The sequence below is a fragment of the Diuraphis noxia genome, unplaced genomic scaffold, assembly GCF_037042655.1.
Source record: "Diuraphis noxia isolate RWA-SAM2 unplaced genomic scaffold, SU_Dnox_SAM2 contig0004, whole genome shotgun sequence".
Taxonomy (NCBI): domain Eukaryota; kingdom Metazoa; phylum Arthropoda; class Insecta; order Hemiptera; family Aphididae; genus Diuraphis; species Diuraphis noxia.
Window position 1 is genome coordinate 23,286,871 of NW_028301714.1, and position 18,598 is coordinate 23,305,468.

At 28.2% G+C, this 18,598-nt stretch overlaps 1 protein-coding gene across 6 annotated transcripts in view; it reads right to left on the minus strand.

Moving 5' to 3' along the window:
• The window catches only part of LOC107161789 (uncharacterized), a 375,424-nt gene that overhangs the window by 125,569 nt on the left and 231,257 nt on the right, over positions 1 to 18,598 (minus strand). The gene's annotated exons all lie outside the window — the stretch shown is intronic.

Here is an 18,598-nt window from a genome sequence, read left to right on the forward strand (position 1 = left end):
ACTACAGTAGGTACGTGCAGGGTAAACTACAGATCTGTTAAAAAAAAAAAGACGTGCAAGATGAGGGCAGAATAATCCATCTCAATTAGACGGCACGGTACGAAGAAATAACGAATTATGAAAAATTGGTGTGTTCTGTGGAGGTATTAGCTGCGCGCGTGTTTGCGTGTTTATCGGTACTTTTGGAAACTACTTAACGTCATCATTCATCGGCCGCTACAAAACGATGCACGCTGGAATCAAATCATTATTGGTGGTGTATAGTCGTGTGGTTCATGGTATTTAGGTACGTTTCTCGGAAATTGATAAAACAGAAAGAGGACTCGGGGAGCTTACTCAAAGGCCTCGGGGTCTTCCAATAGGGAAATAAAGTGCCATAAAGTGCCCGTATACGGCGGTGGTGACGTCAGAGTATATCTAAGCGTACGTGTATTATACGTATGTATCGGATAACGTGTATATATATATATATATATATGTATTTATATAGAGTCGATGAATTTGCGCGCAACTCGTGCGTGGCTTAGATTTCAACACTCGAATAAACTTACTGTAGTTCATCTAAAGTTAGGTGAACTGACATGTACAGAATACCTTAGAATACCAGAAAATATTTTGCACGCGTATGCGAGTGTGTGTGTGTATGTGTGTGAGAGAGAGTAGGGGACGCGAGCAGTATGTTCGCTGATTAGATCCACACGATTAATTCGCGCAAAAAAACTTTAATAACCAGGCATTCATTATTTTTATTTTTAACTCGTTAAACAAACGTGGAATATCCATCCATTAATTTGGCCATATATACACTAACTGAGAGCATTCGGCTGACCCTTTTTGTAATTTTTATAACGTGACCACCACCACTGGAGCAGTTTTTTTAATGCATTATAATATTATGAAACATTGTTAGAGTTGTAGAACTAAAAAGTAAAAAATAAATACAAATAAATAAATACAAAATCCAACTATTATAATAATATTCTCTTTTACATTTCATATATTTTACACATTAAAGCCAAATCATAATTTATTTTGTTATGTCTTAAAAATAATTTCGTAATATTCTATTTTAGAAGTAATATATTTACCATTTATGCTATTTTTATTGTGATATAATACTATATTATTTTATTTTACTTTGTATATTTTGGTCTAAACTTATATTTATAATATTAATTCAAAAATATCTAGGAAAAAATAGCGTCGTACATTGTAATATAGTAAAATGTTGAATGTGAAAACTTAACTAATTTATTGGCCACATGTTTAAAGTGAGCTTAAGCATTTTGTGTTTTGAAAAATTATAGCTTAAAAATATAATAGGTATATTTAACCCATTCATAATATACATTATACATACATCATTCTGAATAATATCACTTTAAATTAATATCCTTTGATAATCACAGACAATGATTAATACAAAATCATAATTTTAATTTGTAACACAATAGATTTTGTTAGGGGAGAAATTTCATATTTAATTTAAATTAGCTTTGTAAAATAAAAACAAACATAATATTGTACAATTGATTTTACAATTGTACAATTAATTTCTTCTGTTGATTCAATGTTTAAAACATACTATTAATAATATCCAATTGGAAATATTCATTACAGAAGATGTATTTAAAGTAGAGTGATTATAACAAAAAAACGAACTCACACAATAATTTAAAAAATATTGTCCATGAAAAAAAATCTATTGTATTAGCGTTATAAATAAAAAAAAGCATTAAAATACGAATTGCCATCTTGGTTTATTAAACATGATCAATAAAAACAAGTCTTGTCTACTTCCAATTTATGTATAATATAATATTTATACATTTTCGTCTTAAGCAAATTTGTTGAGTTCATAATTTAAAAATAATAGTATTGACTTGATGGTATAAAAATTCTAATTGTAAGTATACCATTACACTTTATATTAAAAACTGTGGTATTCGTAAACTCTGCAATTCTTGTAAATCTCGGTTAAAGCATATTGATATGTAGTGCTTGTCTTATGTTGAAAAATATGATTTTTTTTTTATTAGGGTTAAGGCTTCGACAACTAAGGTCATTAGCCTGGGGAACTGTAAGAAAAGGTACTGTAGGTTTTTAACACGTGGGTTTTTGTTTGGCAGAATTTTGAATGGGCACCCGTAGGTTTCTGCCATGCCTGGTTTGGAGGCGGCGGCCTCTCTCTCCAGACATCGCGAAATGCCCAAAGAGCGATGCCGCCCATGATCGAGATTCGAACCGGCGACTGCGTGAGTCGCTACAGACGCCTTAGTCCGCTAGGCCACTCCACCCCCCCCCCAAAAAAAAAAAAAAAATATGATTATTTAAATTTAAAAGCAATGTTCTGTGTAATTTGGATATCGGTTAATTCATGTAAGTAATTACTTTAACGAAGATAAAGAAGTTACACTTTATTTCATACGTCCAAAATTGTAGTTATATTATAATAAGCAATAAATATTTAAGGTTATCTGTTGTTTTTAAAAAAAATAGAGTTGCTCAGCACAGTCAGCATTCGTATCAATATTATTATAGCTAAAATCACGATTTCGTTTCGTTATAATATTATTATTATCTTACTTTTTTTGTTGTTGACAAAATATAATATCTTTTGTCGTTCAACCGTCATTATAACGGGTTCCTCTTTTTTTCTTTCAATTTTTTACTTTTTTTTTGATAACCGTTCAGCAATTTCGAGGTCCACTAGGCGTACGCGGTGAAATAATGTATAAAAAGGCCGATGTGATATATGGGTCGGGATAAAGCAATAAATCTAAATTCTACCCCATATTTGTAAGCCACATATATACGCACGCACGCACACGTACCAACCAACCTCTCTCTCTCTCTATCAATCCCTCTCTCTCACGTATACACATACACAAAATACCATATAATAATTATATAATATATATATCATATATAATATATATATATCAGATACTTTTACAGTGGTCCTCATGCAAAAAAATTAGTATTATTATTGTTGTCATCAGTGGCGTGCCCAAGGGGGGGGGGGGTGGTTAGGGGTTATATCCCCCCTATTGGCTTTTTTTTGTTAACTTCAACTTATTAGAATTACCGTAGACATATATAAACATTTATATATAGATATGGATATTACTTTTAAATATAATAGTTAAGTTTAATGTTTGCATTTATATTAAATAAATAATCAATGTAATTATTATTGTTTTATGTTATAAAATATTGAATCACCTGAAGCTATAGTAAAATAGTAAAATTAGCTAATCCAAAAAACGAATCAATTCGATTTTTAAATTTTTAATATAAGAATTATTTTTCTTTTGTATATTAATTATTTTAATAAAGGTTATAAATGTTTTTAGTTTAATGTAGTGATTTTATTTAAACAATAGTGTATAGTGTGTGGCTATTTAAATTAATTCTAATTGTAGAATGATACTCAATATGCATGAATGTACATATGTTTAGCAATTTTTGTGTTTGGATAACCATGATTAATTTAAATGTACTTTTACTAAAAAATGTATAACATATATCCCCCCCCCCACCATTGAAATTTTCTGAGCACGCCACTGGTTGTCATTATATATTATTCATTTGACGAGCTTTTGATTAATGAAAAATTAGATGATAGGTCGTACTATCGGCCTTTCACGCATATTTATACGATATTACATTTACATATATTATATAGAAAAAGTGTACGATGGTGGAAGGGCTTGCGACAGGACTCTCGGTCGCTACAAAACTAATACGCTATAATCTCAGTCGCTCTTCGCCAGCCCTCCCTTCCCCACACCACCACCTCGGTTGTATAATATTATTCCCACGCGAGCATCAAAACACGACGTCCACGGTGCAGCGTCGTCGTGCATCCTTTCAGAGTTCTGGAGCATTTCCTCTTTAATTAATGACTCCGCGGGGAGGTGCGTGCGGCACCTGTCAACAAGACGCGGTGTCGGGGTGAACTTTGATATCGTAGTGTACCAGTAGTACTCCGGGATGCCGTGTCGTTTTACACGTCTCGAATCAATACTGCAATATATTATAGTATTTAATAATATGATATACATATAATGCGTGTATCCGTAATAACAATACCTTAAAATGATAATAATATTAACAACGGTTATATCAAGGGAAGATATGCCGTAAATAATTATTATTATAAAACGTGTGTAGTACTCGCTCACAATTTGTTAATAGTAGTGGATAATATAGTGTCATATTATATTATAATATTATAAAAAATTATATACCTAGTTATATACTGCATTTCAAAAATGGTCTTTTATTTCTTTTGTCTTTAATCCTTTAAATCCAAACAGTTTGTTTGTTGATTTGTATTATTTATCATGATTTTTCAACTGCACTATTAATGAATCTTTATAATATTGGGAAGTAAATTTATAATCTGAATTTTTCAGTACTAGGAAACTGTTAGTCTGTTTGTCAGGGAATGTTTGACGAATACTCTTCTCCTTAGTTTATTGATATATCTAAGTCTTTGGAGTCGGAAACTGGACGTTTTTCTCAAGAAATAGTTTCATAGTTATCAATTTCGTGTGTTATATAATTTAGAAAATCAACAAGAGAATAATGTTGCTTCGATATTTTTAATTAAAAATGCAATTTCGAATTATATTTTTATAATCATTGATATATTTGCGTTATTTTATAAAAAGCTATAATTAATTTTTTTGTGATATTTTTTGACGTAAAATTATGATATATTGTAAGTAATAATACTATAAAGTATGTAAATAAATTGGGTGTATCTTATATTCACATATATTGAAATGTTCAGATGAGTATTTTGTACTGATGTTTTAATACAGCCGGTACAATATTAAATTTAATAAAACCTCGGTTAAAATGTGATTGATGGGTAATTAAAAGAAGAGCAGTGGCCATAAATCAATCTCAAAATACGTTTAATACTTTTAATGAAGGAAAAACACCGCGGCTAGCCGTAATTAATAATGTAAATAAAAAATTACTACTTATTTACTCGTTATTTCTCAAAAGTGTTTAAAAAAATATATATTAGGAGAACATTAGCTCTGTTTATAGTAGTAGTCGAATTTACCTCATATTGAGTAAATAAAATAACTCTTTTTTTGGAAATAACAATATCCATTCGAAGTTTTTTAGGGCCTTCAATTGAAAAATTTAAAATAATGAAACCTCTTCGGAGGTAAAATTCTCTCATAGTCTATTCCGATAATATAATTGTGAAATCAACATCTATCTATGTATTTTAACGCTTAAAAATCAAAAGATACATAATTAAAATAGTGGTTTTATAACCGAAATAACAAACGTCAAAAATATAAAATGTTTATATTAGGTATATAATGATAATATTTTCTAATGGTTTAATTAGACGGTGAGGTGTTACCGATAATGTCCTATTGGAATTAAAAATGTATCAAAACCAAATTTTAAAAAGACCATAGATACACTACTGAAATACCTAGGTTCTGTATAATGTATAAAATGTGATATCTGCAAAGAAATATATTATTATAAGTAGGGTTCGAAGTTTATAGGAGCCAAAAAAGGCAAAATATGCATCTAATATGCAAAAAAAGTTATAAAATATAAACGGAAAATGTTACTTATTACTTATTTATTAATAAAACAAATCTAAAAACTTATATTTAAAAATTGCATTATTGTAAACTAAAATACGACGTGTAACCGGTTATCATTTGAGATTTAATTGAACTGAAAAATAGTTAAACAAATGTTTTTTCTTTTTTTGAAATACGAAATAAATGATTTAAAATTAATTGATTTTTTCAGAAAATATACAAAATATGCATTTTTAATTTTTAATTTTCAATTTTTAAACTCAACATTGTATAGCTCGGATTTCTAGCTTTGTCTGCTATAAATCGAGAGCATATCGAACAATATGCAACCACTATAACTTCCAAACCTTAATTATTTTATTATATGACTATTATTATATTTCCTAAAAAACATAATTAAATAAATAAATAAATCCTGTATCGCATGGCATTAATAACAGATATTCAACAACATTTTTTTTTTAGTGGAGTGTTTTAATAAAACAACCTCAGGAAGTAATTATCTAATAATTAGTACCAAAAACAATTAATAAAATACCTTTTAATATTTTAAACTTCTTTCATGGATTATTAAAAAATAAAAAATCACAAGCTAGTAATTTGACTTACGATTAAACGATTTAGCATACTAAAAATAAATGTTACACTATCTATTAAAGGTATTCCTATTTTAATATTTAAGTATTGATTTTTAAATGATTATTTAAATTAATTCTTGTTGTCGTGTATTTATTGAATTTCGACTAATATTATTACTTAAGCTTTGAATTATTATTTTTAGTTTTTTGTTATAGTCTATGTCCTAGAATATACTTAGTGATAATTATTATAAATATTAAATTTATAATACTGTTATGACTCATTGACCTTTTCACGGATTTTCTCAGTATTAATTGTATGAAATTAAAAAAAAAAAATCATATAAATAAATATCACGATTGTTCGTGTATACACGATTATAATATACATATATAGATCGTAATGTAATCATATAAAAAAAAAAAAAAAACAGGTCAAGTAGATAAAAGTTTAATCGAGTATCTAAATAGAAAATTTAGTTAAACATCGTGTTCATAAACACGTACCTATATAAATCAAGCTATTTATTCTATGTAGTTGTTACCTACTGCTAGGTTTAAGGTATTATAATATCATATTATAACATTGATTACCATAATAAAAAGTAAACACAGTTTAAACATTAATATCCGTATAAGTACGTATTAAATATTGTATTATGTATTATGTACGTGGCATTTCTCAAAAGTTTCAAAACCCTCATTTTGTAACGAGGTCCTCAGGATCATATATTATTATTATGTGAATTCATGTGATGCCGGTAAAAGTTTAATAACAAAAAGTATTTAATACGTATTATGTTCTAAATATATAAATTATGTTTAAGTGTTATTGTGGGTTATTGTTAGATATATATTTATTATTTATATGTTTAATTTATACAACTCAAAATCATATTATATTATAATATTGAGGAATTCGGTTTAGATGTATGAAAAATGTGGTCTTAAACGACCGATTGATAAACATTTTTTATCACTATTTGGAAGAAAAAAAAATGTAAGCTTCACGTCTGTTCATTATCGATTTTTGATTGATGCTTATTTTGGATAAATATTTTGAAATACAATTTTAGTATCTTGAAAGAACTATTTTCAGAAAAAAGTCGATACTCTGTTGAAAAATGAGTTATAATACTAGAAAAATAATTTCTTATGTACTAATAGTTACCATTAGTACTACTTTTACAAACTAACAATAATAATAATAATAATAATAGTTAAAAATATTGTTCATTAAATAGCATTGAAACAATATAAAAAATAAACTTAAAACAATTGTATTCCTATTAGTCTTTAGTTTGAAAATTATATATAAATATTTATTTATTGTAAATTAAAAAAAAAATACCAAACATAAAAATGATTTGTGTTTTACTCGATTTTATTACTTATGTTTTACTCAAAACATTTATGTTCGATTAATATAAATACACTCTTTCTAAACAAGTTAAAAGGATTGACAGCTTAATAAAGAAACAGGACAATATTTGTTGGGTATTTATATTTAAATTAAGCAGTAATACACGCTCTACGAAAATGTCAAAAGCCAACAATATACACGCAACACCGAGTTGTGAAAGCTAGCCAGAAATAAAAAAAAAAATTATTACTGATAATATAGAGATCATAAAATTATATTTTAATATTAATATTTGTAAATAAGAAAAAAAAAAAAATCGAGTTTTTCATTTTATGCTATTATTGACAATCTTTAGTTTATATACTTAACACATTTAAGTTTATAGATAGGATGATTTTATTGAACAGGACAACGTCTGTCCCATTAGCTAATATGTAATATAAATCAGAGCTTTTACTTAAAAGACTAATATAGGTATGTTATATTATAACAATTGTATATCAAATTACCAAAATCCAATATGTATACGATACGTACATAATACTTCAATGGAGTTCCCTTTGTGTTCACACAACAATATGCTTCAAATTTCAACATATTTCGATGATAACTTCGTGTAGTTTTACGGTCATTACTTAATCGCTTTACAGAGCAGAGAGAAGAAAAAAAAATATAATACTTTATATATATTTCGTTTTTGCTTAGCGCACCACGACGGGATTTAGTTTAGTGGCAGTACTTATGGGTAAATACTTTAATCTCAATGGCCTGTAACCGACTAAGCCGGTACTAAACATTTTTGGGGAGGGGAAAAATATATTAACCCCTGCCACTCCGGAGAGATAGTGTCGGTGTGTCGTTTAAGAGAACATAAAAAGAATCCAAAAGGTTTGGCAAAAGACCCGGACGGAGCAGTACATGGACTCGGGTGCTTACATATTACATACTCCCGTGAAACTCAATATTGACGAGTAATTTCAAAACCTACAGAGTCGAGAGAATGAAACGACAATAGAGATCGTACTCAACGATAAGTGATGTGTGCGAGGGTATATTAACGCAATAAAAGAAAATGTCTGGTGATTTGTTTTATGAATATTATCGTGCCTTTTACTAATGTACCGTGGTGTATATTAACAAGACAAATATTGTACATTTTCCATCCCTTTATTGTTTTTGGTTCTAAATCGCATCAGCTGAGTGTTTGTTTGAAACGAACAACTTTAAAATACACCGAAAAACCAGCAACGAGTGCGTGATAAATGTATCGACCAGTTCGGCAATGTTTGTCTATATTTTATTATTATTATATAATATTATACTCGTGTATTATTATAATACCTTGTAAAATATAATATAGAACGCACTAAACAAAATTAATGAATAAAATAGTTTTGTACGCATTTTTTTCCGAAATGTATATTTATATAAAAAATCCATAGGCATTATGTTTACTATTTTTCGTTATAAATTTATAATGAATTAATACTTTTTCCGGGAAATGGAATTCAGGTGCAGTTTTAATCTATATTTTCGATAATATTTTCACGCAATAATAAATTTAATCGTTTTTACTGTAAATTTAGTTTTAACATAATACTTTTTAACGCATCTTCATTATATGTATATTTATAGACGTGCGCACAAGAGGTGCCGTGACTTACCAACCATTTCCACGCTTTTCATCCAAAGCCATAATTATTAAATAAAAACCCATATGAATTGGTAGAAGGTTTTGATATTTTTTCGTTTGTAGCTTCTGTATGTGAACAGTTTTATTAGGTGCCTAAAGTATTAAGTTTTCAAAGTTATACTTAAAATAAATTCTACACATATAAAAACCGAATACCATAAGCACAAAGTGAATGATGAGTAAGCGTTAGTAAAAGTTACTATAAAACCAAAACAACATAAGTTTTAGTTTTTCTATCGAAAAAAGTTCAGCTGTGTTGAAGTTGTTCACTGAAAATTTGAATAATTTCTAAAAAATTATATATCACCAATTATTTGTGGTCATTTTTTTACTGTCTCTTCCACCTAGAACCAAGAGTATGCACATCTATGTACGTATATATCTATAGGTACCTATGGAAATCTATACGTATCACAGTACCTGATCCAAGAGTTACACCACGTCGAGAACTTCTCGCTAGTTACGCATTATAAGTATTTATATATATTTTTATATATTTATAGTCATTTTATAATACTCTGTTATTTCTCAGTACGCTCATGGGTCGTCTCCCATGATTCATGGAAAAAATTCCCATAATATAATATGACAGACCGGTGTTAAGATTGATTTTTGTATAACACCCGGAAGGGCTGCTCGGGTCGTCGTCATTGTCCCATCACAGTCCTGCCACTCACCTAACCCACGCGGGCTAACAGTTTTCGCGAGGTCTCACTGAATACGATACGCACCGAGGTTCTCGGTTAAAATAAAAATGATATTATATAGTGGCGTCACTGTGTACTGCGGCGGGGTGGGTATTATACAGCTGCTGTGTTGATTGCTTCTAAACGGAACCAAGACAGCCGTAAAATTTTGGATAATCACTGGACCGGCAAATCTGACAGCACTCGTAGCCACTGATTCGAATTATACGAACCAATATAGTGGTAAAAACACACACACACACTCACACATAAATATGATGTATACAAGTATATTATTTAAATTATATTATTATTACCAAATACGATAAAATATATAACGTCGTTCGCAAATACATAAATTTTACCTATATAATCAATCTACAAACCAACAATTTCAACAATAACAACTGCAGCTGTTATCATTAATGCCTTTTAATTCCAATTTTTGAGTATTAATAATCCAATTTATTTGCATAATATGCTACGATAATTGCGTTATAATACTATATAGCTATAGTATAGTACAATCACGCATAATCATATATAATACGTGAAGTATTCAAGTTATCATCATCGAAATAAATAGTGATATATGTAAAATAATAAAATTTTATATTTACCATCGGAATATTACTATATTTTTTTAGGCTATCAAGTTCTTTTATATAGGTGATTATTAAAAACTAGTATATTAATACATTCTAAGTTATGAATCTCATAATATATTTTCAATTGAAAATATAATATGGTTTTTATTATTTAAAATCAACTAATTGATTTTATTAGTTTAATTTATTTAGTCAACCATTACACTATTTGAAATTATGACGGGGTAATATGCATACATCTACATTTAAAATTTGTATGATATCTGAAGTTCTATTGAGGTCGTCTATAATATAAAACTTCAAAATATATAATATGAGCTATCTAAATTTGTTTTTTTTCCACATACAGTTTTAATTTATAGTATGGAATAAAATAAGCTACACCTTTATTTACTCATATACATTTGACTTGTATATATGATTCATAGAAGTACTCAACGTAAAAAAGAACCGTTCATATATATATACCCGATGAAAATATTGTAGACGGATATGGAATGACGTAAAACCAGTTCCGTTAACCCGATCTAGTGCATTTAAATCGGAAGTGCAACGCACGCGAAGTCGTGTTGACAATTGAATTTTTTCTTTCAACCCCCGCGACGTATTTTCTGAGCTAGTCGAGTGCCATTAAACTGTGCACTTTTCGTCTTGGTATCTTACCGGGTAAATAGCTTTTGGAAAGCGTCCCGCGACGGTTTTTGTCCGTCTGCGAGTGACGCACATTATATCAAAAATGGAGACTCCACTTTCACTGTTTTCTTTTTACCCATTGTCGTTTGTAAAATACTACCCTATAGAGAGAACCAGAGGTAGACACGAGGAGAGGGATATCTAGTATATATAGAGAAAGACAGAAAAATACTCGGAGACACGAAGAGACGTGTGTGTATATATATGAAAGAGAGTAGAACGAAAGCGATATATACATATATATATATAGTATGAAAGAGACGAAAAAGAGTGGACACGTTCTTTTAAACTTCCTCCGTTCGTTCATTTTGAAATCTCTTCAAGCCTCATTCGTATTGTCTCTCTTTCCCTTTGCGTATTTATCTCTTGTTCATTCATTCCCCGATTTACCCCCGCTCGAGCAATGATTTAAACTTAAGTCCTCTAGCTTGGCTGGTTTTTTTGGTTTCGAAACAATGCCGACGACACGGGCCGCGTGGTCGCTGTGAAACGTTTTTTTTTCACCCACCTTCGGTACGCACCCCGGAGGGTATTAAAAGGAAAATCGTGACCCAGGAACCAATGTCCCCAGGAATTCGCACTAATTAAAGGCCATATTTTAATCTGTTGTACCTTTTGTATTTAGCTAACCACCACCGACTTCTCTTCTCGTAACCACCACCGAAAGAGTCAGCCTGTTATTTATTGCTGTATCCATAAAAATTGCAACAAAACACCGAAAAAATCCCAAAACGCAAGCCCATAAAAATTAACCATAAAAATATTAGGTAATAATAAGAATCTATATATTACATTTTTGTTTTGTGTTCGGGTCACAGGATATTTTCCTCCGTTTAAAAGGCGAACAAACTAACATACAATTGTGTTTTAAATGTGCGATTATTATGTAATATATTATTATATTCATACGCACTTATATGATTCAACTGTTTTTTTTCTTTGAATCCGAGTGATGATTTTAAATTAATTTCGTTAAAATCGTTATTTATTCCAATATCAGGGATATAATGTAAAAATTTAAATATCGTTGACAATAATAGTTACATGGCTTTTGTGATTACATCCATGCAAGTATTTGTTATTTGATATCGTCATGAAAAAAAATCTGTGTTATTGATATTTATATACAAAACTAATTGTGGAAGCTCATATTTTTCAGTAATAAGTATATTATTTAATCACTTTTTATATTATATTTGATATAATAATTAAAGTTTTTTCAATTAAATATGACCTTGATAAAACTATAAATAACACAAGTTCTATACTCACGAGGATCTTTATACTGATTTAAATTTAATATATAGTTTCCCAGTCAAAATTAAAATGAGCTTTAAAGTATGTGGTATCATTGTGGGTTGTGGACAGCAATTTTCGGGTGACATTTTCGCATATCTGAGTGGATTTCACAGATCAGTCAGTCTTGTTGACAAACGCAAAAGTTCTAATGTCATAATATTTATGGTATTATGTATATTGACTATATTGTATATCTACATTATTAAATAACGGCGTTAGGCATATATAGTATATATAGTCACAGTTTGTAGTGTCACAAATATGATAGTTAATACGGTTCATAGGTAAGGTATTTTATTTGTGCAGAGAATTAGTAGGTTAATGTCAAATAGGAAATCAGACGTATTATTTTAATTTTTAATATAAAAATTACACAATATATAAATACACGTATTATGAATGGTATTAGATTCTGAGCAGAGCAAGGAATGTATTGATTATACCATAATGTGTGTGTGTGTTTTTTTTTTGTGTTTGTCATCACGTTTTGAGGCAGTTTTGGTACTTTGGAGGGTCAAAAGTAAAAAATTCTTAATATATAATCGGGATACACAAACTAAAAATCAAGGAAAGAACGGGAAATTTTAAGCACAATCAGTTTTCGACAAAATTGATTTTGGTTTTTGAAGTAACTTTAAAACAAGCATTCAAATTTTAATTTTGACAACATACGTAAAAATCACGAAAATTTGCAAATTATTTTAAGCTAAAAATTCATAAACATTTTCCTTTTCAAATCTGAGATTTGAACTTTTTTAATAATCTATAATATATCCTAACCGTCTCCCTCAGAATCGTTTTCGTATACATTGATATAATATCATTGGATTCAAATTTAATTCCATCCATTACAGTAACCTACTGTACAGAAAAGAAACATTCATGACTTACGCACTTTAAAAAAAATGTATTTATTGGCGGTAAACTTATTTGATTTTCAGACGTTAAGTTGTGATGTTGGTTGACAGAGTATAATAACATAATAATATAATATATCGTAATTTTGTTAGTTCTGTTGCTAAAACTTATAACAACATGTTATTGATAAAAGTCATAGTATTGAATTAGTCGTTGTATTATTAAAAATAAAAATAAAATTTATTTTTTTACAACCTTCATACTTTTTGAAGCAATACATGTTTACTGTTCAATGAATCATCCAGTTAATAAATCAAAGTTAAGCTCGTTATTTATTATATTGAACCAAAATTATATAAAGGTATAATTTAAGGTTTACATTCGGGATGTTAATATATTTTCATACATTTTTTGTCGTGCTGCAAATTATAGAGTAATTTTATGTGTAAAAATCGAAAAAGTAGAGTTATCAAGGATCTTATTATTATTAACAAAAATCTAAGAAATTAAATATAACTTGTATAAGTGTATCTGAAAAGCAGTTAAAATAATCAAATGATTTCCCAACTGTAAATATAAATTTCATTTATTGTAGGTAAAACAATTTAATATAAATAAAGTTTCAAATTATTATAATGAAAAATATCGATTTATAGGAAAGCCAACAATAATAATGAATTTAAGTGTTATTTTTGCGCGTTTGGTTGTTTCAATGAGGTCCGTTGGGAAAAACGAATTCCGAAAAATAGAGAGCTTTATATATTTCAGAATAGAAAGTTTTATCCATACTTTTATAGAACACAATCAAAATATTTTTTGTTGCCGTTTACGAATGTGCATAATTTTGAGAAATTTACAAGTCCTTGTCCTCTGATTACTTGATTCAGTAACTACAATGGATTTAGTCCAAAAATTATGCACTCATACCATAGATAATAAAGAAATGGATGGGCCATCCCTATACCTTATACATGGAGCGTTCTGTGATCAAAGAGAACTTATGTTACCACAGTGGTTACCGGGTAGCAAAATTTTAAAGCATGACGTCACGGCGCGCGAAATTTTAAAATATGTCAGCCCATTAATTACCATTCGACAATCTACATTCAGATAGGGCATAGGACCATAGATAATTAATAATTTTTAATGATGACAATAATATTGATATAAGAAAATAATAATTGTTTGGTATAAATACAAATTAATATAAAATGAGTGATCTGCAATAGGGCACTATGTCAAAAACTTATAATAATATAATGTATAATAATATCACAGAATAGAATCTATTCAATAGATAAATAAATATGATATAACTAATATTAATAATGATAAATAATGATATTTTCAATTTTGTTATTGTCAATCATAGACTTAGGTTAAGTCTAGTATGAGGTCTATGTTGTCATTTTGTCGATAGATAATAATAAAGTACATGCCAAATAAGAATTTATTTAATTTATTTGTCATGATAAAGTATAAACATAGGTGTTTTAATAGGTTAATGAATAAGTTTAGTTACATTAAAATTAAAATTAAAAATCACATAAAAACATATTAAAGTTATTGGTTTTGAAATAAAACAAGTTTTGTGTATTTAGATCTAATTGTTTTGGTATCATTTTTATTTTTAAATTCGTGATACATTCGTATATCTAAATATTTGAAGATAATTAAATTCGTCAATTGGTCCCTGTGAGTATCTAAAATGGATATGTTTTCGCTACAATCGTTTTTATTAAAATATATGTTTAATTGATGCAAATTAGTACATCATTTTTAGTTGTAATTCACAATATTATAACTTAAGAGTTAAAACTTTAATTATTTGATTTCTCTATTCAAGACAAGATACGAATATAGTAATATAATGATTTATTATTATTTAATATTTATGGTGATAAACTGATTAAGCCTATGATACCAATATTCAGTAACCTGTGCTACATTTTGTAACCATATTGGTAACTTAAGTTCTCTTCCGTCACAGATGAGAACAATAGCATGGCCCGTCCATTTCTTTATTATCTATGACTCATAGGTACATAAGTATTTATTATTTAAAAACATTTAATGCATGTTTAATACTTTTATACATTAGCAGTATTCTAAGGTAAGCTATTGAAATAGACTCAACATATTATATCGATGAGTTGATTTATTTGAAAGTTGAGTACATTTTCGAGAAATTTATAGCATATGAACGGGTCCTATTGCTAGAGTATATTATAATATATTAGAAAATATTACCTTTAATATAAAACCAAATAATAATATAGACTAACAAAATGTATTCTAAATACAATATCTGGATAAAAACAAAGAAGTTATATTTTATTTAACGTTCTCAGTAATTACACTAACGTCCTGAATTCAATATAGATCTGTAAATTCTTAACCCCAAATATTTAAAAAAATAGTACACCGACAAGATTAAAATTAAAATTCCTAAATACCTAAATTTAATTTCAAAAATGTGTTCGAACCAGCATCACTATAAAACGTGAAACATAAACACTTAAATGACACGATGAGATAAAATACATACTGTTATTGTTATGAAATTTACCTGTATAGTAAATACTATATGTTCGTAATATAACAGTCACAGGAGTAATTAATTTAATGTCACTAAAACAATTTATTAATTTATATAACGACGCCTGTGGGAAACTGAAAGGCAGAATAATATACATTTTACAATGTAATATTATAATCTATACTTACATATATTATAATATACAGTGTAATTAACCAATCACGCTTGCCCCAATTTTTGTATTTAATAATGAATTTATTTCAATTCTAATTTGATTTTCTAAAGTTTTGAATTTTACTCAAAGATAGGACAAGATACAGAAACGCTCTAGAGTACTGAACCTCTACCTACTCTCACTTTCATCTATCTGAGTGCTGCAGGGTTGAAATAATTTAGTATTATTATAATTCATTTGGATGATTCGTATAATCTATGACATATGAAAAAAATTTTTTCTCGAGTGGAAAGTGAAACCGAAATATTTAATATACTATTTTATGAAAGCATACATTAATGGGACTTCCAAAATCTTAATGTTTTTTTTTTTTAAATTTAACAATCGAATGCAAATCAAAGCTCCTAAAATCTACATAATGCAATATTTTTAATCACTTACATTAAAGTTTTATCGTAAATTCTGTAGCTACAGTGGGATCGCTACAGTACTTTACGGAGTTCCCCCCCCCCAAACTATAAAATCTATTTTGACATTTATCATAGATAAATCAAATGTCCGACTCCACTGTAACTGTAACCTGCAGAATTTAATAAAGTATTTACTATTTATATAACTATTAAAATGATTATTAATTTTTAGTATATTATTAACGGAATACATTTGTGTATATAATGTACGTTATAAGCATTGTAAGAGTTGTAATGAATACCTGGTTTGTGTATACGGATTTTTTTTAGTAAACTAGTTAAATTATATTTTTTTTTCCGGGCATCATGATATTATATTGTCTATGGCAAAGTAAACTTCGATCTGAGTCCAATATTAATATTGAATTTCTTATAAATATTTTACGCATTAATTTCAAATAAGAAATTTATTATAAACGTTAAATGTAATTTACTGTTAAAGTCTAACGTGTAGTAAAACAATGGATGATAGTATCAATACTCATTTCTATTTTATTTCTCTACAGTTATTGAAGAAAAATTAAAGATCAAATATTTCAAAGAAAACTTCCATTTCAACGATTTAAGCCAAATTAAGAGTGTATTCGATGTACTGGTTCTCAATTTATCATGTTTAAATCTCAATTACCATTTACCAAACATAACTAAAATCGTGAAAATAGAAAATATGTCACAAAACAGCTTTTCCTTCTTTTTCAAATGAACTCGAGGAACACAAAAACGCCAATGGGATTGGAGTCTAAACAATACATGGATCTATAATCCTACTAAAATGCTTCTTCTTGTATTCATTCGAAGTCATCGACTCATATTAATTATATATTTATATGTATATTAAAAAAATTGAATCCAAAAATTCGACTTTCTTTAATGTTTTGGATCTTGCCTTAAAAAACAAAGATATCTTTGTAATTAATTTCTCATACTTCATCATCAAAATAAAATTCAAAGAATCCCGTGATAATAATCAAACAGTTAAATGTCTCAGTTTTTAATTATTAGTATATACTAAATAATACCTCCCAAAATGTATTTGTAGTGGTGACAAACACTATTCTAATATACATGTAAAAAATAATATAGTCTTCCAGAAAGTTTTTTGTATTTTAAGATGATGGCTATTATGTTGATTATTCTGCCCGTGGACACCTTACAAAGAATTATATTATTATTTATTATATGGTCGTCTGAATCTCACAGCATAACAATCAATGTAATATTCTATATACTTTATACCGCCAACGTGTTTCATTAAGACAATAGTCTACTCTACACAAAAAAAAAATCATCAATATCATAAAATCAACATAATCTCAACTACCTAACATTAACATTTATAGTTCGAAGATAAATCAAGATCGAACATAAAATACCTTGTAATTAAGTATAAAAAACTCTGCAATGGATGTATTTTCAATTTTAAACTAGGTTTATTATATTGTTATGAACCCCTGGCTATATTAGTTAGTATATATTGTATTATAATAGTAGATAATAATATTGTAAGACGGCAACTGTCTGGAAGGATGGCTGCGTCAGCAATTCCAGGCAAGCGCTGGCTGTAGTCACGGCTCGTATAGCAAGCCATGGCAGTTGGATTCTAGAGTAGTAAGACAGAACATTGTTATTCTCGCCAGAACCTTATTTATTGTCAGACCATTTAATTTATAATATTAACTCAGTTATTGTAATTGTAAGTTTTCTTTTTGAGTTTTAAATATAGAAAGTAATATTTAGTTCGGAAGTGTTCGTTATTTTATTTGTGCACAAACCTCCTTGGAGGTTCGTAACAATATAAAAATCTTTATTTAAATAATTATATTGATTCAAAATATGGCACGAGTTAGAAATTTATTTTAATATTATTAAAATTCATATTAAAAAATAATAATAAATGAGCTGAAAGTTTTTTCAACGCATTGTGTGGCACGACTATAGGCTAAATACAATGAATTATTTCTATAATATTTTTAGAATTATTGTTTACTTTAATAATCTTTTATTTTTTCCTAATGGTAAATGGTTAAGACGTTGCATTTATGACG